At 44.1% G+C, this 21661-nt stretch overlaps 1 protein-coding gene and 1 long non-coding RNA gene across 6 annotated transcripts in view; one reads left to right on the top strand and one right to left on the bottom strand.

The window, feature by feature from the left end:
• Positions 1-21661, top strand: part of PLCB1 (phospholipase C beta 1) — a 698632-nt gene that overhangs the window by 395380 nt on the left and 281591 nt on the right. The gene's annotated exons all lie outside the window — the stretch shown is intronic.
• LOC112543548 (uncharacterized) overlaps positions 16004-21661 on the bottom strand; it is a 32734-nt gene continuing 27076 nt past the window's right edge. Inside the window, exon 4 of one of the 2 annotated variants that reach the window (XR_012903037.2) lies at positions 16004-16142. This is a non-coding gene — a long non-coding RNA (uncharacterized LOC112543548). The remainder of the gene's footprint in view (positions 16143-21661) is intronic. The other variant, XR_012903035.2, reaches the window with a different exon arrangement.

The raw sequence follows: 21661 nt of genomic DNA, 5'->3' as shown, positions 1-21661 counted from the left end.
GTATCGACAAAGTGGAGATGTAGTTTGGCACATGCAAAATATAGGTTTGGTTTTGGTCTGTAAGTTAGGCCCACTGATTTGTGTTGCCAACTACTGCAATTTTATTGTGAGCTGTGAGAGATCCAGTTGTTTTCTTAAAGTCCCAGCTCCTGGGGCCATATGAATACATGAGAATCTCAGATTTCATTTTAAAATTGGAATGTTTCTCAACACTGTGTATATGGAGAATGGCTTGAAAACATGAATTCTACAAGCTCAGAAACCAGACTGCCAAATATGTGAAGCTGACACTGTTTTGGTTTTTTTTAAAGTATGATGTTCAAACCAATCTCATCATTTTGGGGGCATGACTCATGATGTTTGAATGCTTGGGATTGGCAGTTCTGTGAGTACAGAACTAAAATAGCTAGAATTAACAGGAGAATATGGACAGCTGAAGAAATGAATAAAAATTCATTCTGACAAATATATAATTTAATTAGGTCCTTTTAAAATAATCACACTCTCCTTTTTCTCAAACTCTAGCAAATAGATTCATTTAAGCTGATAGTGACTCGGAAGTCCAGAGCTACTGAACATCCCCTTGCTCAAAGTTAGCCAATGCTCACTTGGCTCATTTAGCTCATCTTTTTATCTAATTCCATCTTTAGAACCCAGACAAATATTAAATTATTTTAAACATGAATCCGTATAAGGTTGTACTTGAGGCGTGCAGATAAAAGGCGAGCATAATGGTCTGACAGCAGAACAGAACAATCTTCTGAAGGGTGTTATGATATTTTATGGTTAACGTTTCCTTCGCCCAGGCAAAGCCAAGGTGGTCAGCTGTTTGAGTTCACAGAAGAGGGAACTGAGTGTGAACTATATCAAGTTGAAACTGCTGTATGAAAATTATAGGATACGGTGATGCAAGTGAACTCAAATATTCTGTTAAAAATGTGCTGCTGACAAGCTGGACTATTTCAAAGTGTGGGAATTCACTGGAAAGGAACAGTTGTTACATTACGACACCACTATTTGCCAATGTTTACCACAATGGTATCTGTAATTCCACCATGTCCCCTCTATATGTAGGACAGAAAATAACTATACAGTACCTGTTGGCAAATATTGACTTTTCAATGGCAGCTACTCTGTAGCATGTGTGACAGTCTATAAGGTGCCACAGGACTCAACAGATTTATTGGAGCATAAGCTTTCATGGGAAAAGACCCACTTTGTCATGCATCTGACGAAGTGGGTCTTTGCTCATGAAAGCTTATGTTCCAATAAATCTGTTAGTCTCTAAGGGTATGTCTACACTACAGCACTAATTCGAACTAACTTAGTTCGAATTAGTTAATTCGAACTAAGCTAATTCGAACTAACGCATCCAGACTAAAAAACTAGTTCGAATTAGCGTTTTGCTAATTCGAACTAGCATGTCCACATTAAGTGGACCCTGAACCGGGGTTAAAGATGGCCGGAAGCAGTGCTGGCAGGGCATCAGGTTAGGACTTAGAGCGTGGAGCTGCTGTCTCAGGCTAGCTGAGGGCTGTGCTTAAAGGGACCCGACCCCCACCCCGGACAGACAGTTCTCAGGGGTGCCACGCTTGCAAAGCAGTCCTGGCTTGGAGTACCCGGAGTACCCACACTGCGCACATCACAGCACTCGGCCATCAGACCGGCTGCACTTGCCGCAGGCTGCCATCTGGGAAGAGGGGGCAATTGGAGGGCTGCAGAAGAGGTTCCACCCCCAGAAGCCCACAGAGCTAGCCCAGTCCTCCCCATCGGGGGCTCGTACCCCATTCCTCCCTCACCTCCTTCCACTTACCCTTCCCTAGCCCCCCTTCCTGATGTACAAAATAAAGGACAATTGTGTTCAAAAATAGAATCTCTCTTTATTGAACAAAACTGGGGGAGACTGGGAAAAGGAGGTGGGAGAGGGGAAGAGAGAGGATGGGAGAGGGGAGGGCAACTACAATGATGAGGGGTTTGGAACAGGTCCCATATGAAGAGAGGCTAAAGAGACTGGGACTTTTCAGCTTAGAGAAGAGGAGATGGAGGGGGGATATGATAGAGGTCTATAAAAGCATGAGTGGGGTGGAGAGGGTGCATACAGAAAAGCTCTTCCTTAGTTCCCATAATAGAAGGACTAGAGGACACCAAAGGAAAGGAATGGGTAGCAGGCTTCAAACTAGTAACAGAAAGTTGTTCTTCACAAAGCAAAGAGTCAACCTGTGGAACTCCTTGCTGCAGGAGGCTGTGAAGGCTAGAACTAGAACAGAGTTTAAAGAGAAGTGAGATAAAGTGATGGAGGTTGGGTCCATGGAGTGGTATTAGCCAGGGGGTAGGAGTGGTGTCCCTGCCCAAAGATTGTGGAAGGCTGGAGAGGGATGGCACGAGACAAATGGCTTGGTCACTGGGCTAGATGGACCTTTGGTCTGACCCAGTACGGCCATTGTAAGCTCAGGGCTCAGGGTCGGGGGTCTCAGTGGACCACCTTGATTTTCATGCACACCTGCTCCTGGGTGGCCAGGCTGGCAGCTCTCCTGCCCTAGACAGCCACTTTCCTGTGCCTAGTGCAGAGGTCGTGGACGAGGTCCACGATGTCCGCACTAGACCAGGCGGGTGGCCGCCTCTTGTGGTCCCGGGCAAGCTCCCGGGAGCCGCCAGCCTGGTCCCGGGAAGAGAGGGAGGGCTGGGGGGCATCGGGTGGCTGGCTCGAGCCGTGCCAGGTGCAGGGTCTGCTAGCTGGGTGCTGTCAGGCTTGCACCTGGCACGGGCACCGTAGCCAGCCCGTGCCCCTTGAAGGGGTCCGGGGCCGGGAGGGGGGCAATAGAGTTTCCCTGGTGTTGGCCAGAGTGGCCACCAGGGAAAGCTGGGGAGGGCTAGACACCCCTTAATTCGAACTAGTAAGTTCTAACTAGGCTTAGTCCTTGTAAAATGAGGTTTACCTAGTTCGAACTAAGCGCTCCGCTAGTTCGAATTAAGTTCGAACTAGCGGAGCGCTAGTGTAGCTCCTATCAAAGTTAATTCGAACTAACATCCGTTAGTTCGAATTAACTTTGTAGCGTAGACATACCCTAAGGGTACATCTACACTTGCACTCTAGTTCTAAAAAATGAGGAGTAATGTTAGTTCAAACCAAGGGGTTTGGTTCGAACTATTGCATCCCAGTGTGCACTTTCACTTTCGAAATAGCTGTTCAGCAGAGTAACGCGTCGGCGAGATCATGCTAATGAAGCATGGGATATTTAAATCCCCGCTTCTTTAGCAATTTTGGTCACCTACATTTGCATCCCTAGTTCGAACTAGAGTGCAAGTGTAGACGTACCCTAAGGTGCCACAGGACTCCTCGTCACTTTTGCAGATTCAGACTAACACAGCTACCCCTCTTGTACTCTGTAGCATGTATAATCATGCGCAGTTCTACTTTGCAGAGAAATGCTGATGTGCCTGAAAATTCATTGAGTATTACGGCCACTGAGCAAACTTTCAGTCCAATTGCATGACAGCCTCCTTGAGGCATGCATGCTGGTCTGAGATGATAAAAGAAAAGCTTAAGCTGTGTGAGAAAAGTACACTGAGTATGCAGAGAATGACTGCTGTGCGCCAAGTAAGGGAAACCGTAACTCTTTTGGACCCGTTGTCAGGAGGATTTGAAAATGGCACATGCGGCATTTGAAGTAAAATCGTGGTAGTAGGACATTTGAGTTTGTTATTCCGCAGAGCATTGATGAACCAAGTGTTTTAAAATAATAGCTAGTGCAAGGTTACTGATGTATGTACTGAGCACTCAGTACTCAATATACATCACATTAGCCTTGTGCTACTTGCCATTTTCTTTTCTGTTACAATTTTGGCTGAAAGTGAGTTCTCATAAAGATGAGCGACTGATCTGGTCAGCACCTATGTGGAGTCTGACAGAGGTAAGAATCCAGCATGTGTTTCAGGCTTTCCCATTAAGTTCTGCCATGAACCTCATTTTTATGCCACAATGTGTGAGAGCGAAACAAGCAGAGAGGCTTCTCCTGACAGTCGAGAGGGACTCCTTTCCTGTCTCTCTTCACTATCACCCAGTTCCCTGTGCAATAGAGGAACAAGATGGACAAGGATCTGGGTAGCTGGGCCCATCTGCTTTCCCTGACGGAGAGAGCTCTCCTGAGCCCAGGCCCTTCTACATGCTCCATCTGTTTCTTCTACTTAGTAGGGGAGCGAAGCAGGCAGGGGGTTGTGTCCTAGTAACTGAGACCAACTGACCACTTCAGCAACAGGCCTACAAGGAGTTGATGGCTTCCTTCACTGCCCATGACATACCCCTGCGTGTGACTTCCTGTGAATACTAGGTACTGCTCGTACATCCTTGGACGCTGGCTCTTCATTGTCAGGTTTTACCCATTTTCTGTCCTTTTTCTTTTTTTTTTTTTTAAATAAGTACCAATACATTTCTGGGAAATTCTAAAGAAAAATAAAGAAGAATGAAAAGGAAGGACCTTTATGCACAATGGACAAGATCCAAAGGCCATTGAATTCAGTGAAAGGATTCCTGTTGAGTTCAGCGTTATTTGTATCAAGCACTCATTTTGTGTACTTTAAGTCCATGGAAAGCATCCTTAGACAGACATTCCTCCAGAGAATTAAAGCCTGTTTTTTTTTTAATCTCGCTACACAGAGACACAAACAGGAATGAATTAGGAGGCAAAATTAGACCCACAGATTGCAGATGGATGGAAGAAGTGGGTTGTTATTTCTGAAAACATCATTGGTCGAGTGTTCCCTGTACATTCCTCTGAGATAGTGTTGCCTGTAATTCCAGCACACCTTTACAGTACACATGGCTGTCCTAATGAGGAGGCCAAGTCTTAGAGCAGAACAACAATTCTTTTCTAATATCTGATCTTCCTTCGGCAGTATGGACATTGCGAATCTGATTTCATGAAGTGGCCTATGATCTGTATTAATTCCATTTATGAAACTCCTATTTGTACACCAACAAACTGCAAGTTTGAGTCTGATGTTTGGATGAAGCATACTCAAAATGAAAACCAAAAATTATATTTGGAGAAAAACTTCTTGGGGAAAATGTCTCAGGCATGAAACAAACTGTTTTTTGTTGTCATTGTTTAGTTCAAGTCAAGCTTGTGGGCTAAGACAAAAGCTTTTTCTGTTTCTCGCATTAAATTCTTTGTTCTGCATATTTAATCATATGTGAAAGGCTTCAAACATTCATATATTAACCAAGCAAGAAACAAGACTGGGAAAGTGAAAAGCTGATGTTTTCAAATCATTGCCTTGTCTTATAAATGTCAAGGCCACTATTCATTTCTGTTGCATTGCAAAAAGTAATCACATTTCCAAGGCAGTATTTTCTACCTAAGCAGTGAAATGCTTAGAAAATTTTGAGTCCTTCATAAAAAAAAGTTTCCTTTTGTTTTTGTAACTATAAAATTGATGTTTCCCCAAATAATGGTTTTTGTTTTACAAGTTAACATTAAAATGACATATGTTACACCTTTGTATGATCAAAACCAAAAAGCCGGATTCTTACTTATAGTAAGGCCTCTTCACACCACTTTCACAGAGTAAGGTGAGTTTAAATATAGTTTACCATACTTTAAAGCCCCCCCTTCACACTGCCAGATTTCTGTAGTATCAGATGTTTATAGTATCAGGCCCAAAATAAATGTTCTGAATATCTGTCATTATGAATCTCGTCGCGATTTCAGTGGGACCTCTTCTGTGCTTTAAATTAAGCATACATTTTTTTAATCCACGCCCCAAACCCCAAATTCAACCCTGAAGTGTTCATCGCTCTGCATAGTTCCCATCCAAGTCGGTGGCAGTTGGTGCATGTGTCAAAGGACAAAGTTTAACCCAAAATACTTAACACAGCGGCACTCAATATATGGGATCCCATATTCAGAGTATGTCTTCACTTGAAATGCTCCATCAGCACAACTATATCACCGCAGGAAGGACTAGTGGTGGGCAACCTACAGCCTACGAGTCACACATGGTCCATCAGGGTAAGTCATCAGCAGGATGCGAGACTGTTTAACGGGTACGGCCCCCACAGTTCCCAGTGACCACGGTTCAGCATTCCCGCCCAGTGAGCTCCAGGATGTCCACAACTGGATTAGACCCTTACCCCAGCAATAGAAGGGTAGCTAAGAAGCTATTGTTAGGTTGATTGCGTATCTAGCTACGTCTACACTGGGGGTTGGGTTTACACACTTACACACTCGGTAAGGAGCATGACTTTATCAGACCCATGAGTGGTGTAGCTATATTGACCTACTTGTAGTGTAGACCAGGCCTCAGACAGTATTCAAGACAATCAGAGCAAATAGCATGATTAAGGCAATAACTAGGACATGTTAGATGTTTTGATTCTTTCCCCTTTGGATACCAGCTGCTCCCGTATTGGGTGGAAGCAGTCATTCCACCATTGTAACGCTGGCCAAAAGGACATTCCATTAAAGCAACTCTTCCCCATCCCAGGTCTCTCCACTGTGCACATTCTGCTGTTCCTCATCCACATTATGAGATCTCTACTCATTCAGGCTTTCACCTTAAAGTCATGTGAGTAAGGGCAATATGATTTAGCCAATACACAACAAATCCCTTGCTCAAAACACAGCCCCTGTAGTGTATTATGTGTCTATTTGCTCTTGCTATTAGCAAAGTATTGTTAATTGCTCTGCTGAGGACATAAACACAACCCTTCGTGTCCACTAGCTAGAATATTAACATGTTGACATTTGCAAGATCTAGATATTGCCATGTTTGTTGGTATAAATATAAAGACTGATATTTGAGCCAAATGGTAAATCACTTTTTAAAACAAAGCTTTAAATTAAAATCTCATTTCATAGGATTTTCATATACTACTTACTACTTGAATCTTATAGTATTGCCCATTAATGTTTAGAGATAGTGAGATGTAACAGAAAATACCCTGAGGTACTTTAATTTTCCTTTGTACTATTAACTCATTCTATTGCCTGCATTTTTTCTCCCCAGTATTAAATCAGCCAGAATTCGTAATTATTTCATATGGAAATATATAAAATTTAGTATCAGCAGATTTTTGTAGGTGAGTTTCATAGAATTCAACACAGAGAATTCCCTTCTAAATTAACTTTTGTTATGCTTTTGTTTAAAAGCAAAGGAGAATTCTTCTGGCAGTTGATCTAATAAAGTATGGCATGGTCAAATATTCCCTCCATTGCTGCTGACACTTGATTCAATAGAGGAAGAAAAAAATGTGTTCAGTAGCTTTGGGCTTTTTTAAAAAAATACAGACTTCTTTTTTGATAGACAATTGTGTTGCTTTGAAACATTGAACAGACTATATTGTGTGGAAGGACCTCAGGGAAGATTTCAAGAGGCAACATTTTTCAGCTTAGATGTGAGAGAGATAAGATGATGGATCCCAGCGTACACCCTCGAGCTGGGGTACCATTGTGTCCCTTTAGCTCTTCAGACTGGGCTGTCTTTCACCATGTTTTACTACTTTAGGAGTTGCAATCACTCAGTGTGATATCTGCAGTGTTACCCTGGTAAGGATCCTGACTACTGTAAGCTCATTATACAATCTCCCCCTCTTTCAATGTGGAGTGGACACAGACTAGACTTTGTCACTCAAGCTCAGATTTCCCACGCACTTCAACCAAAACACACTGTTTGCCTTCCCCTTAGCAGTTGGCTGGGGCCAGCCATCTCTGATGACAGAACAAGCCAGACCTGGGACAGATCAGAATGATATCTGCAGATTAGCAGGGTTCTAGGTGCAACTTTTGTATCCACCTCCGTATGTGCAAAAATGAGCTGCAGATATCCGCATTCACATTCACATGTAGATACCATACATATAAAGCAGGTATCCGCAGATTTGTAGGGCTCTACAAATTGCACTCTGGGGCGGAGGGGAGCAAGTTGCCTTCTGTGATCACAAGATAACGTTCTAAATACTCATGTTCAAATGGAGTTTTCAACCAATGCTTATTTTTTTTCAAATCTATAATGAATTTTGATCTTAAAGTTTCAACATGCCCTTCATATATCATGTGAAATGGTTCAGTTGAGTGATGGTACCTTTTCATCAGTTGTACAGAGTTTTGCTTGCAGGCTCCATCAAGAGGAAAGGGAATATTGTGGAAAATTGCACATTGAAAACATATCCTGGACATGGTATTCTGTAGATCGTTTTGATAGTGTCCTGGGTTACATAACTTAACAAGCTAGACTTGATGTCAGAAAAAGTCATGTCACACAAAGCTTCTCACATTTGAAAGCTTGGCAAAGGTGACCACAAAGCCTGGTAATTGCAGCATTTTCAAAGGCTGAGGTAAAAGAGCGATCACGGACTAGATTGATTCTGATTGATCAAAGGGTTTTTTCTTTTAAGTTGCAGAATTGGGTAATTGTATGAAATGTCTGCTAAAGGTTTCAGCAAAATGACAATACAACAAACTGAGGGGTTCTGGCATTGTCCAAAGATTAAATGTTCTTACAGCCATTTACAGCGGTGTATAATGTGGCACGTTACTCTTTGGCTGTGTCTAGACTGCACCCCTTTTCTGCAAAAGGGGTGCAGATTAGACACAGCGCAATTGCAAATGAAGCGGGGATTTAAATCTTCCCCACTTCATTTGCATGAACATGGCTGCCGCTTTTTTCCGGCTTGGGGCTTTGCCGGCAAAAAGCGCCAGTCTGGACTGGGATCTCTCGGAAAATAAAGCCTTTTCCAAAAGATCCCTTATTCCTGATTTTAAGAGGAATAAGGGATCTTTCGGAAAAGGCTTTATTTTCTGAAAGATCCCCGTCTAGACTGGCGCTTTTTGCTGGCAAAGCCCCGAGCCGGAAAAAAGCGGCAGCCATGTTCCTGTGGTGCCTCATGTTCCTGTCCTTCCCTCTCCACCAGGCTCTGCTTGTAGGACTAGATCTCCCTTCGCCCCCAGGTGAAGATGGCAGTTGTGAGGGAAATGAATTGTTTTTCTTGTCCTCAAGGACAGAACAAGGGGTAGCGGTCTTAAATTGCAGCTGGGGACTTTCTAATGGAACAAATTCAAACTTCCTTGCCCTGCCTCCGAGGCCCTACTCCTGCTCACTCCATCATCCCATCCTTCTCAACTACCCTCACTCACTTGCCCATTTTCGCTAGGCTGAGGCAGAGAGTTGGATGGAGGGAATTGTTAGCACTTCAGCTGGGCATGTGGGTTCTCAAGTTGGGGCCAAGGATGTGGGGTTTAGGGTGCAGAAGGGGGATCCAGACTGGGGCCGAGGAGGGTTGAAGTGCAGGAGGAAGTTCTAAGATGGGGCACTGGAAGACGTGTGGTGTGAAGGCTCTGGGAGGGAATTTGGAAGGGGGCTCAGAGCTGGGCTAGAGGGTTGAGAGATGGGAGGGATGAGGGGTGCAGGCTCTGGGTGGTGCTTACCTTGGGCACCTCCCCACAAGCAGCAACGTCTGCCTTGGCTCAGGTCCTGGTCTGTGGGAACTGTAGGGCCATCGCTTGGGGTTGAGTGGAGGCAGCACCTGGAACCCTGTGAGCATTCCTTTACCTAGGAGCTGAGGGACATGTCGCTGCCTCCAGGGAGCTGGATAGAGTCATGTAGGAAGCCCGATAGCCCCATACCCACTAGATTTTTAATGGTCCGATCAGTGTTGCAATTCAAAACTGGCAACCCTAGATTTAAGTTAGACATTAAAAAAATTGTAGCTGTCAGGGTCACTGGAATAAATGACTTGTGGGATTCTACAACTTCCCTTTTTCTCAGTGGTGGGTAGGGAGCCTGGGTTCACTCACTTCTCCAGGTTCCATTGCTGGGACCCACTATTCAGACATGGAATGGTTTGTGACTCACCGCCACAGCAGCTCCTGCTGGTCACTCTGGGAATTAGCTCAGTCCTGGCTCAAGTGCCCTCTCCAGGCAGCGTCTTGCCTGGTGTAACCTTTATGTCTATTCTCCCTCCCAGACCATGGCACTCTTCCCTCAGGGTACTGCTCTGCAGCAGTGTCCCCACACTTTTCAGGAAACCCCAACCTCCCATACCACATTGCCTCAGTGACCCACTCCCAATTGTCATCTAGCCCCTGCCTCAGGGACAAATTGTAGTCGGAAGTGGCCACGCATCACTGGCACGGGGGTGGGGACCTGCTGCCTTCGTCTGCCCTGGCTGCCTCCCTGCAGCCCTAGCATCTCTAGGGGCTTCTCTCTGGGCCTCAGCCTGGGGTTTATTCAGACCTGAGCTCCCCTAGCTCAGCCTTCACTCTGCCTTCCCCCGGTATGGCTCTGTCCAAGGTACCCCTGCTAACAGGCAACTAGGGCCCTCTCCATCCTGAGCTGGAACAAGAGAGAGCTCATCCTGGCTAGCCATCTTTTATACAGCCCTGCTGGGCTCTGATTGGCTGCCACAAGCCTGCTCCCAATTGGCTCCCACCCACAACCCCTTCCCCAGGGCTGTTTTACCCCTTTCTACTCCAGTGCGGGACAACTAACCTGTCACAGGTCACCACTGTTTGCTCACTCTCAGACCCTGTTGCTATTTCCCTGTGCTCCTTCCTACTTCCCTTTTCTTTCTCTGTGTTCTGGCCCTTCAATGGAGTTCAGCCCGCACCTCCCAGGGAGTGATTGAGGCCTAATTCCCCGCCAGCTTCCTGGCTTCACACCAGGCTAGTCTATGCCTGTTCAGCTGAATTTCATCTTCTGTTAAGGCCTGCTTAGCCTCCCTACTTCATTCCCAGGTGCAGCCTATTAGGTTAATCAGTCCCCTCCAGCTATCTTAACTGTTTCAGGTGTAAAGTGTAGTGATCACCCCCTCCACTCCCATTAGACACTTCAAGGTAAAGAGGCCAGTTAACACCTCTGTAGTCATAGGACCAAAAGAAAAAGTATATGTGTGGGGTTTAGGGGCTTTCAGATTGTTGTAATAAGCCATGAACCCAGTGTCTTTAAGCTTGAGATTTTTAGTATCTATCATAGATATGGATTTAAACTGTCCAGCTTGTCTTTTGAAGGTGTTGTGGTGATTTTTCTTTGGAGATGAAGGCTGATAGGTCAGGCATAGAGAGATTGTTTTGTGAAAACTGCTCTCCTATCACCGATATGATGTTTTTTATCTTTTATCCTTTTCTCTGAGAGCATAGTGTTTGTCTTGTTTCATCCCCATAGTTGATTTTGGGGGCATGTAGTGCCCAGGATAAGATATGCGACATGTTGCGATAGGTATGTGTAGATCCCATAGATCTTGAAAAGTGTGATTTTTAGAGGTGTTGTTTGCACAGAAGTGGAAATATGTCTACAGGTTTTGTTATGGCATGGTCTGGTGCTGCTTGTAGTCAGTGTGTGCTGGTGTGTGGGGAGTTTACCCCAGATGATGAAGGTGGTGAGGTTGGGAGATACTCTTTTCTGGGCTTTTAAGTGTTCTGGAAAATTTTCTTTCAAGGTGTGGTCCCTTTTGAATATGGGTTGTAATTGTTTAATGATACCCTGAATGGGGTGGTGATTTTACTACATCTTTTGATATTTTTATTGAGACTAAGATTTTGAAAATTACTTTGGGGGTATCCATTTATATGGGAGTGGCCACATTGGGTCAGACCAATAGTTCATCTAGAACAGTTTCCTGTCTTCTCACTAATGCCAGGTGCTTCAGAGAGAATGTAGAGAACAGGTAATCATCAGATGATCGACCCCGTGTTACCCATTACCAGCTTCAGAGCATGGTTTACCTTTGAATCCCAATGGGACTTAAGCACCTGGCTTCCTGAGAATCTCATCAAGATCCTGTTCAATTATTTGCTGTTTGCTAATTTCCATTCAAGGTCAGAATTGGAATATTTCATGTTATATCATTTTTATGAGAAGAGACATTCACTGGATATTGTCTTCTATTTCAAGAACACAAACTATTACTCTTCTTGATTTTGCTCTTCTCATCTGTAGTTTTCTGGTTGTCATTAGTATTCCATCTGGGCTTTCCTACACACGTTCCTAATGATGTGCACTCCATTTTCTGCTGGAGCCATTTCCATCATCTCCTTCACACATCGATTTTCCATCATCTTTATTTTCATTTTTTCACTTATCGCCTTGTTTTGCTGCTCCCATGTCTATACTGCTCATTATTTCCATCATGACTCTGTTTTCTAAGCTGATATGTTACGTTCTTCGTATAAACCCATCTCAAATGATCCAGCCACACTTTTTTATGTTGTCTTCTTTGATTAGGTCTCAGCACTGTATAGTTCAAAGCAACTTGCTTTCGATGATTTTCATGACATCCCCTGAGCAATTTCTTCTCCCTCGAAGTGCTTACCAAAAACATTGCCATTGGAATGCTCTTTTTCTAACAATTTCTGAGAGGCAGCATTATCCACTCTCTCAGCTATTGAAATTAATTTATCATTTAACCATCTGAATCCAATTTCTTCACTGATTCTTCATTTCACTCACTCTCCTGATGCACACAGTCCTAGAAATGTTCATAAATCTTACTCATATGCCTGGTATATTTCATTCCTCTTTTTCAAAATACACCAGTTACAAAATCACATTGCCTGGTGAGGTTGAGCTGACTTTTTCTATTCATTTCCAGTCATATATCCCTATATTAATTTTAGATATACTTGCAGTACACCCCCTTCGATGAGGGGTTTCCATAATAACCTAGCAGTTAATCAATCTATTTTAATGACTAATCAGGTAATATTAAAATGGCTGTATTTAACATAAAAGCCACAGAATTATTCCTGAATCTAATGAAGTTAGTGCACTCCATGACATCTCATGAGATCTTGTGGGGGGGCATGAAGTAGCCCAGGAGAAAATGTGTTGCAACTCTCTGCTTGTGGGGGGGCATGAAGTAGCCCAGGAGAAAATGTGTTGCAACTCTCTGCTGAGTGTATGTTGTATATCCCCCTCCACAGAGTATGAGACTGTTACAGACCAAACTCAAGAGTTTTAGTTCAAGCTGTAGCTCTGGAGGTTTTCTGTTCTGGCCTGGTTGTGTCAGCTAAGATGGCAATGTGTGAGGGAGGTCTGAGAGGCCGCATGTCCCCCCATGCCATAGATAGGAGGGGTAAGGGGCCATAGCCTCTGGGTGGCTCAAGGGACTAGTGGGGAGGCAGGGATTGGGACTCCCTCATTCACTGGTGGTTGGGGGGGGGGGTGAAGCAGCATGTCACTTGGGGGTGGGGCGGGACCACCTCCTGTACTCACTGATGGGAAGCAGAGTGATGCACCAGTAGCTGAGGAGAGAAGCCCCCCCGCATGCGCACCAGTGAGGTACTGACCTCTGCTGCAAGTGTCACACTCTCATGCCTTTAGTCACTGGAACCCATCTCTGGGGCTATGTCTAGACTGCAGGCTTCTTTCGAAAGAGGCTCTTTCGAAAGCATCTTTCGAAAGAGCCTCTTTCGAAAGATCGCGTCTAGACTGCAGGCGGATCTTTCGATAGAGGAAATCCGCTTTTTCGAAAGAGAGCACCCAGCGAGTCTGGATGCTCTCTTTCGAAGACGGCCTCTTTACATTGAAGAACGCCTTCCTTCGAAAGAGGAACTTTCGAAGGAAGGCGTTCTTCCTCGTAAAACGAGGTTTACCGCCATCGAAAGAAAAGCCGCGTTCTTTCGAAATAATTTCGAAAGAACGCGGCTTGAGTCTGGACGCAGGGGAAGTTTTTTTGGGAAAAGGCTACTTTTCCCGAAAAAACCCCTGAGTCTGGACACGGCCTGGGGGAGAGAAATTGTGGAAAGAGACAGGGTAGAGGCAGGAAAAGGTGGGGCAGATGGGGCATTTTTCTGGGCCTCCCCTGGTTGGCGCAGGGAGGAGTCAGATGGGAGATGGTCACAAGGCCGGTGTCCCCCCCCCCCCCCCCCCCGCTTACTTCTTCACCACTCGCCCCGGCTGCCATCACATCATCACTTTAATTCTTTCTTCCTTTCAAATATGCTCAGTAGCAGTGAACACAGAAAGTCAATGGAGGTGGCAAGTAAGTAGCAACACTCAAAATCATCAATAAGAAATAATTGCTCAGAGGTGTGTGACATTCCTTTCCTTCGCTTGCTTACTTTTTTGTACTTTCCCCCTCCATCCGCTTGGTAAGTCAGAGATCCTGCTAGTAAGAACCCTCTACCCCGCTCACATACTTGAAGTATTAGTAGTTGTAATCTACATTTCTGACCAGAGTGAAAGCTGGTCCCTATTGGTAAGGCCCTACCAAATTCACAATAATGAAAAACACACGATGGGCTGTGAAATCTGATCTCTCCCCATGAAATCTGGCTTTTTGTGCACTTTTACCCTCTCCGATACAGATCTCACAGGAGACCAACGTTTCTCAAATTGGGGAATATGACCCAAAAAGGAGGTGCAGGGCGGTCACAAGGTTGTTTTAGGGGGGTTGCTGTGTTGCCACCCTTAAGTCCATGCTTTCTTCAGAGGTGGGTGGTTGGAGAGCAGCAGCTAATGGCCAGGCACCCATTGCTGCCAGCAACACCCTGCCAGGAGCAGCGCAGAAGAAAGGGTAATAATATCATACCATTGCACTCTTAGGGTATGTCTACACTACCCTCCTAGTTTGAACTAGGGGGGGTAATGTAGTCATACGGAGTTGCAAATGAAGCCCAGGATTTGAATTTCCTGGGCTTCATTTGCATGAAGCCGGCCGGCGCCATTTTTAAATGCCGTCTAGTTCGGACTCCGTGCCGCACGGCTACACGCGGCACGGACTAGCTAGTTCAGATTAGGCTTCCTAATCCGAACTAGCTGTACACCTCGTTCCACGGGCTTCATTTGCAACTCTGGGCTTCATTTGCAACTCCGTATGACTACATTACCCCCCCCCTAGTTCGAGCTAGGGGGGTAGTGTAGACATACCCTTACTTCTGCTCTGCTGCCTCCTTTAGAGCCGGGTGGTCAGAGAGGGGTGGCTGCAGACTGAGAGCCCAACTCTGCAGGGAGCAGGGAAGACCTAAGGGTGGCAGTACAATACCATCCTGTGTACTGCTGGCAGCAGCTCTGTGTTCAGAGCTGGGCTCTCGGCCAGCAGCAATCACTCTCCAGCTGCCCAGCTCTGAGGGCAGTGTGACCCACCCCTTCAATAACCTTGAGACCCGCTGTCCTCAACCCCTTTCTGAGTCAGGTCCCCGACAATTACAACACCATGAAATATCAGATTTAAATAGCTGAAGTCATGAAATATACAATATTTAAAATTATGATCATGGAATAGATCAAAATGGACCATGAATTTGGTAGCGCCTTACAGGCAATAGTTATTCTAGGAGAACATAAGGCTCCAAATAGAATACTTCCCACTCGTTTTCATTTTCCAGCGGTTCTAATCAAAGTTTCAGGGTGCAATTACACTGCACCCTTCACTCAAAATAGCTTATTTCATAATTTGGCACTGGCTACACAGTACCAAATTTTGAAATAAACCACTCTTCGAAAATGTCCCTTACTCCTCATGGAACGAGGTTTACAGGGATGTCGGAATAGCACACCCTTTATTTCGAAAGATATTCTGAAATAACAGGCATGCTGTCAAGATGCAGAATAGCTATTTCAGGATGCTGAAAGTATCCCAAAATAGCACCACAGTGTAGACATACCGTCGATGTCCAATGTATTAATGTTGAAGTTTATATTTCATCAGTTTTCAACAGTAACTATTAATGCTCTTTTTGATGCTGTGTAGGCAACAGTTAGATTCTGTACCATAGATGTTCTGGATTTAAACTTCCACCAGCTAAAAGATGTAGCAAACTCAGTACCGATTATAGGAATTCACATTCCAACTCCTGCAGAGCTCTCAGAGCATAAATGACATTTATACTATGCCTTTCATCAAAAGGATCTAAGCCTACAGACTTTGCAATCTATATATAGAGAAAGCACATAAATGCATGGCTACACCTGAGAGAAAGCCTTCAAACAGAGTAACTCTACACCACAGTTCAGGACTGAAAGATTTTATTCGTTTTATAGGTAGGTAGAAATTGAGCCAGTACACGGGGGCAAATGTTCATGCTCTTATGTAATGTGCCATGCATCCTGCTGTAGAAATCACATCTTCTGTAGAAATCTTTTCAGTGGATGGCTATGATTACAATATTCCACACTGGACCAAAGAGAATGAATTAGCAAGGGTTTCACTGAAAAAGAAAATTGAATGTCAAGTTTGTTTTTTCTGCTTTCTCTAGCCTTGAAATACCATTACAGAGAAATGAAATATTTGAGAAGAAGAGGAGACAAAAGATTTTTTTAGATTACCAAGGGTTTTTTTTAACAGTGAAATATCTGTAGCTGATGGAACTGGATACAATTTTGCTGCTTTTGAAAACCTTAAGAAAAATTGCTTATTAAAATGCGGCTGTTGCTTTGGTCTGTGGCTTCACACTTCTTTGTAAAATATCTTTTGGATTAAGATGTGCTTTAACACCGTTGTGTGAGACAATTGATAGAAATTATTTTTGGTATTGGGCTATTTTCCCTGTAGGTGTATTCCCAAAATAGAATGGATTGGGAAAAAAATCACATATTGCTCAGTTTCACATATTGCTCTTACATTTTAGACTCTTCTTTGCTAGGCTGTTTTTCCAGGTGTGAATTGATTGGCATTACTTTGGTATAGGGTCTAGCAAAATAAATGCTTTCAAGAAATAAAATCTGCCACACTAAAGCTATGGAAGAATAAAATAGTCTGTAGTATAGCTGTATGGTAGAGTAAATGGAATGCCAAACAAAACATCTGGTTTGATTAGTATAATTTTGTCAATAACACCTAAAATATTCTAAGAGCTATACAGACATGCCAGAAACCACATTCCCTGCCTTTTTAGTATATTGTCAGCTTATCAATTAATCTAGTAAGTCAAAGGGAAATGCAGAAAGTGAAGTCACCAGAGGTCCTTCAAGACACCAGTTCTGTTCCCTGTTTTTGCATAGACTCGGGCAACTCACTTAGGCCCTGATCCGCAAAGGTATTTAAGTTCCCAACTTCCATTAATTTTAATGATTTAAAAACTTTTTTGAACTTTTTCCTATGTCCAGATATCAGGGCTTTCTTTCGAGAGAGCGTCCATGCAGTCTGGATGCTTTCTTTCGAAAAAGCAGATCGGTTTTGAAGTGTGGACACTCTCTTTCGAAAGAAGTTTTTTTGAAAGAGCTCTTTCAAAAAAGCTTCTTTCGAAAGAAGCTTGCAGTCTAGACGAACCCTTATTCTCCATTCTTTTCTTAATTACTGTATTCTCAACATTCTGTTTGCTTTTTTTTTTTTTTTTTTTTTTGACTGCAACTGGACCTGTCCTCCATCTAGTTTTTTGGACCCACTTACACGTTTGGCCATCACAACATCCCACAGCAAATGAGTTCCACACATTTAATTGTGCGATGTGTGAAAAAGTACTACCTCTTGTTTTGTATTAAACCAAGTGCCTATTAATTTCATTTGGGGGACTCCTGATTTTTGAATTGTGTGAAGGGGTAAACATCATTTTTCTATTCCTACACCACTCATGATTTTATAGACTTCTATCATATCCCCTTCTTTGTCATCTCTTTTAAAAGATGAACAGCCTTATTCATTTTTAGTCTCTCCCTATATGGAAACCATTCCAAACCCTTGATCGTCTTTGTTACCTTCCTCAGACTCTTTTCCAATTCCATTCTATCCCTTGTCAGAAGGGGTGATCAGAACAGGATGCAGTATGGTTTTATGTAGTAGCATTTATATAGTGGTATGATATTCTGTTCTATTTTCTGCCCCTGTCCTAATCATTCATAACAAATCTGTTAGCCTTTTTGACTACTGCTGCATATTGAGCTGAAGTTTTCAAAGAACTATCCTTGGTGACTCCCAAGAACTCTTTCTTTAGTGGGAACAGCTGACTTAGAAACCCTATGTATACTTGGGATTATTTTTTCCATGGTTAATTACTTTGGATTTACCAGTGTTGAAAATCATCTGCCATTTTTTTTACAAAAATGTTAATTTTTGAAATAAAAATGTATTACACAGCATTTGGCTTCTTTGGACTAAATTAATGTGTAGGTTAGTAGGATGGGGGTGTCTCAGCTCTTCTCTGCCGCCCTGGCAGCTCTCCATCCAGGGGAAATCCTTCCAGACCTGAGTTCCCCAGAGACCTGGAAGGGTCAGGAGGAAAAAAGCGGGCTGGTTAAGACAGTTTGCCTGGGTTTGCTTAGGGCCAAAGTTTGGTGAGACAAGAACAGAGAAGGAGTTCCTCAGGGCCTGCCTTGCCCGAAATTCTGCAACTACGCACTTGCATTTTGAAGGTTTTCTTTTTTACTCTTTGTTTCAAGGCTCAGACAGGCAAATCCTGAGTTTTTATCTGTGTTGCGAGACTGACGTATCAAGCGTTTGGCCTGGGCTACTCTGCCCCATGCAGGCAGGCAAAGTGAGGAGCAGCTGCAGTACAGTGCATGGCCAGGCAAGCTGACAGTCTCACCGGGTCCCTGGGCAAGGTGGGAGGAGCCAGCTCTACACTTCCAAAAAGGGCGGAGGAGGAGGTCTGGGGAAGCCTTGTCCCCCTCCCCGCTGCAATCTGTCCCAGGCCCAGGGCTCTGGAGGCTGCTACTGTCTCTGGCAGAGGTTGGAGCGCTGTGGGCCCCTTTAAATTGTCAGGCCCCAGGACAGTTGTGCCCTTTGCTTCCTCTGTCAGTGGGCCCTGAAGTGGGCACTGCAAAGGCCTGCCTGCCAGTCAGCTTCAGCAAATTCAATAAGAGCGAATTAATTATGCAAATAAATTAACATCAAAATGCATTTGCACTCTTATAGTAAGGAGAAGTGGGAATTTAAAAAGAGATGATTTGAATTTCTTTGTTGCTGCCAATAAGGAATACATACACCTCACCTGTCAGTCAGGAATGAAATACACATGACATCCTTTCAACAAGCTTTGTGGTCGGATTTGATTCTCATACCTGGACTTTTTTTTTTTAATCAGCGAGAAGGGATTGGTGACAGATAAACTATCGACAGTTTTGACTTGCGTCTCGGCAAAGAAAGGGCTTAAAATAGGAGTATTGATTTCTGTGGGAGATGGTCTGTCAGGCTATTTGATTGGGCGTTCTCTGTCCTGTATTATTGCTTGATGGTGTGTGACAAAAGGGGGCTTTGAATCAGCTTTGAAATCTATATTTGAATTAAAAGCAATAAATTCCACTTAGCGATTTGGGATAGCTCATGTCTTTGTGCCACTATGTTCCACCAAAGCAGTCCTCAGCCTTCAATGGAGTATTATTGAAGGATGGTCCCTTCAGGATCTTGTTGTAGAACCCTTACTCACATTGGTGAAAACATACACACAAAGTCTTAACGAGCAGGATTGTGGCTGTTCGCCCAAAAGGGACAGCAGAAAGACATACAGCCTCATATAGAGCTCGGACAGGAACTGGGCTTCCTTGGAAGGCTTTGTACACTGGATGGTACATGACAAGGTAGTATAGCCTGCTCTTTCTTAGGGAACCCAGCCCTTCAGGATTGTCCTGGAAGAGTTAAAGATTAATCCTTACTTAAAAAATGTCATATGATGAAACCTCCAGGTATATACATGCAACCAAAACTGGCAACACTATCTCTCCCTCTAGAGCTAAACCACTCCATAGGTAAGTGAGGTGGAGATAAGAAAAGAAAGAAATTCCACAGGTAGGCACTGAAATAAATGGCCTGGTTTCAAGAGGTTTGTAGTATTCTCGTCATTCTACTGATAGTACCCAAATTAGACTATTTATTTAGTGGGTTAAATAGGTACCTAACTTTTGGATCCAAAGTTTCAAAATGTTTGGCCTTTTTTTTTTTTTTTTTTTTTTTTTTTAAATGGATACAGACTGATAAGATATTTCTGAAGTTAGTGCCTGATCATGCATCATGGAAGTTCATAGGAGTTTTGCAACTGACTTCTGAGTAAACAGAATCAAGCTTTAAGGCCCCAGTTCAACAAACTTTTTAGCATGTGCTTAATGCTGAACTCAAAGTCTAGCTCATGCTGAAGTATTTTGCAGGATCAGGGCCTTTGAGACCTCTCTTTGCAACTTCAGCCATCTCAACTAAGCGGGTTTCTCCTGGGATTTAGTTAAAGCTAGAAATGCAAAAATGCAGCAAATGTTGTGGCCTTTGAAATTTCATTCTGTTAAACCCTGCACGAAAATGAAGTCCCACTGCCAATTTTATTTCAAAAACCTTTCCAGTTGAGTACTGTAGTCATTCAGGGACAATAATAACTATTTGTGATTAAAAAAGCACCTCACATCCAATGGAATTCTGATGTACTTTTAAAATGATAAAATGCAGGTGAAAACATTTAGTGAAATGCTTGTCGTAAAATATGCTAGCCATGAAAAAGATAAAAATCTAGGCCTTGATCTTGCAGTTGACTCTAGTTCTTACTAAGGGTGCTAAGAGTCTGCAGAAGTGAAGACTGAGGGGGGATTTGATAGCAGCCTTCAACTTCCTGAAGGGAGGTTCCAAAGAGGATGGAGAGAGGCTGTTCTCAGTAGTGACGGATGGCAGAACAAGGAGCAATGGTCTCAAGCTACAGTGGGAGAGGTCAGGGTTGGATATTAGGAAAAACTATTTCACTAGGAGGGTGGTGAAGCACTGGAATGGGTTACGTAGGGAGGTGGTGGAATATCCATCACTAGGGGTGTTTAAGTCTCGGCTTGACAAAGCTCTGGCTGGGTTGATTTAGTTAGGATTGGTCCTGCCTTGGGCAGGGGGCTGGACTTGATGACCTCCTGAGGTCTCTTCCAGCTCTATGATTCTGTGAGTGGTTATCTGACGTTTCGTCAATGCATTTTGTATCAGAGGTGCCGCAGTCCCGGACTGGCGTGAGCTGGGACTGCTCGGTCCTGGGTCCAGCAGTCTCTGTTTGCAGCAGCCCAGGCTGACCACAGGGAGAGGATGCTCCAGTAGCAGCCCCTATCTGCGGCTAACCCTAACCACTGCAAACAGGTGCTGCTTCGACCAAGCAGCCCCTACCTGCAGCCAGTCCCAGCCACCAGGAACAGGGGTTGCTTGGCAGCAGCAGCCTCTGTCGTGACAAGCTGAGGCCTGCTGCAGGCAGAGGTTACTTCATAGCAGCCCCACCCAATAGGGTTGCCAGGTGTCCGGTATTGACCCGGACAGTCTGGTATTTTCTCCTCTTGTCCGGTAAAAAAATTCAGAAAATACCGGACACCTAAAATGTGTGGTATTTTCTGATTTTTTTTATTTTTTTTTCCCCAGCCAGGAGGTGAAAATTCCGGGTGCTTACCAGGTTCCGCAGGGGAGCTGTCTGGCCCAGCGTAGGGAGGCAAGATGGCGGACTGCCGCCGGTAGCCTGTTGGGGGCAAAAACCCTCAAAAGCATTTCTTAAAGAGGTCACGCTGGGGTTTTTTTTCCTCAACAACTTTGGTCTCCCCCTTTTTTTTTCTGAACAGAATTTTTTCCCCGGTAGTGTTTTTTTTTTTTTAGGGGGTGGGGGTTCGGTATTTTTGGTTAAACCATCTGGCAACCATACCCCCTAATCTCACCCATCCACCCCCGCCCACCGCTGCCTCTGATAGAAGTAGCGGGAAGGGGGAGGTGGTGCTTCAGAGACAGTGCTGGGGGGAACCGGCTTTTAAGCCAACTCCCCCAGCACCAGTTCCACTGGATTACCCAATAAGTTTATGC

The sequence above is a fragment of the Pelodiscus sinensis genome, chromosome 3, assembly GCF_052426305.1.
Source record: "Pelodiscus sinensis isolate ZL-2025 chromosome 3, ASM5242630v1, whole genome shotgun sequence".
Lineage (NCBI taxonomy): Eukaryota > Metazoa > Chordata > Testudines > Trionychidae > Pelodiscus > Pelodiscus sinensis.
The sequence above is the reverse complement of the archived record's forward strand: the minus strand, read 5'-3'. Positions and strand labels throughout refer to the sequence as shown.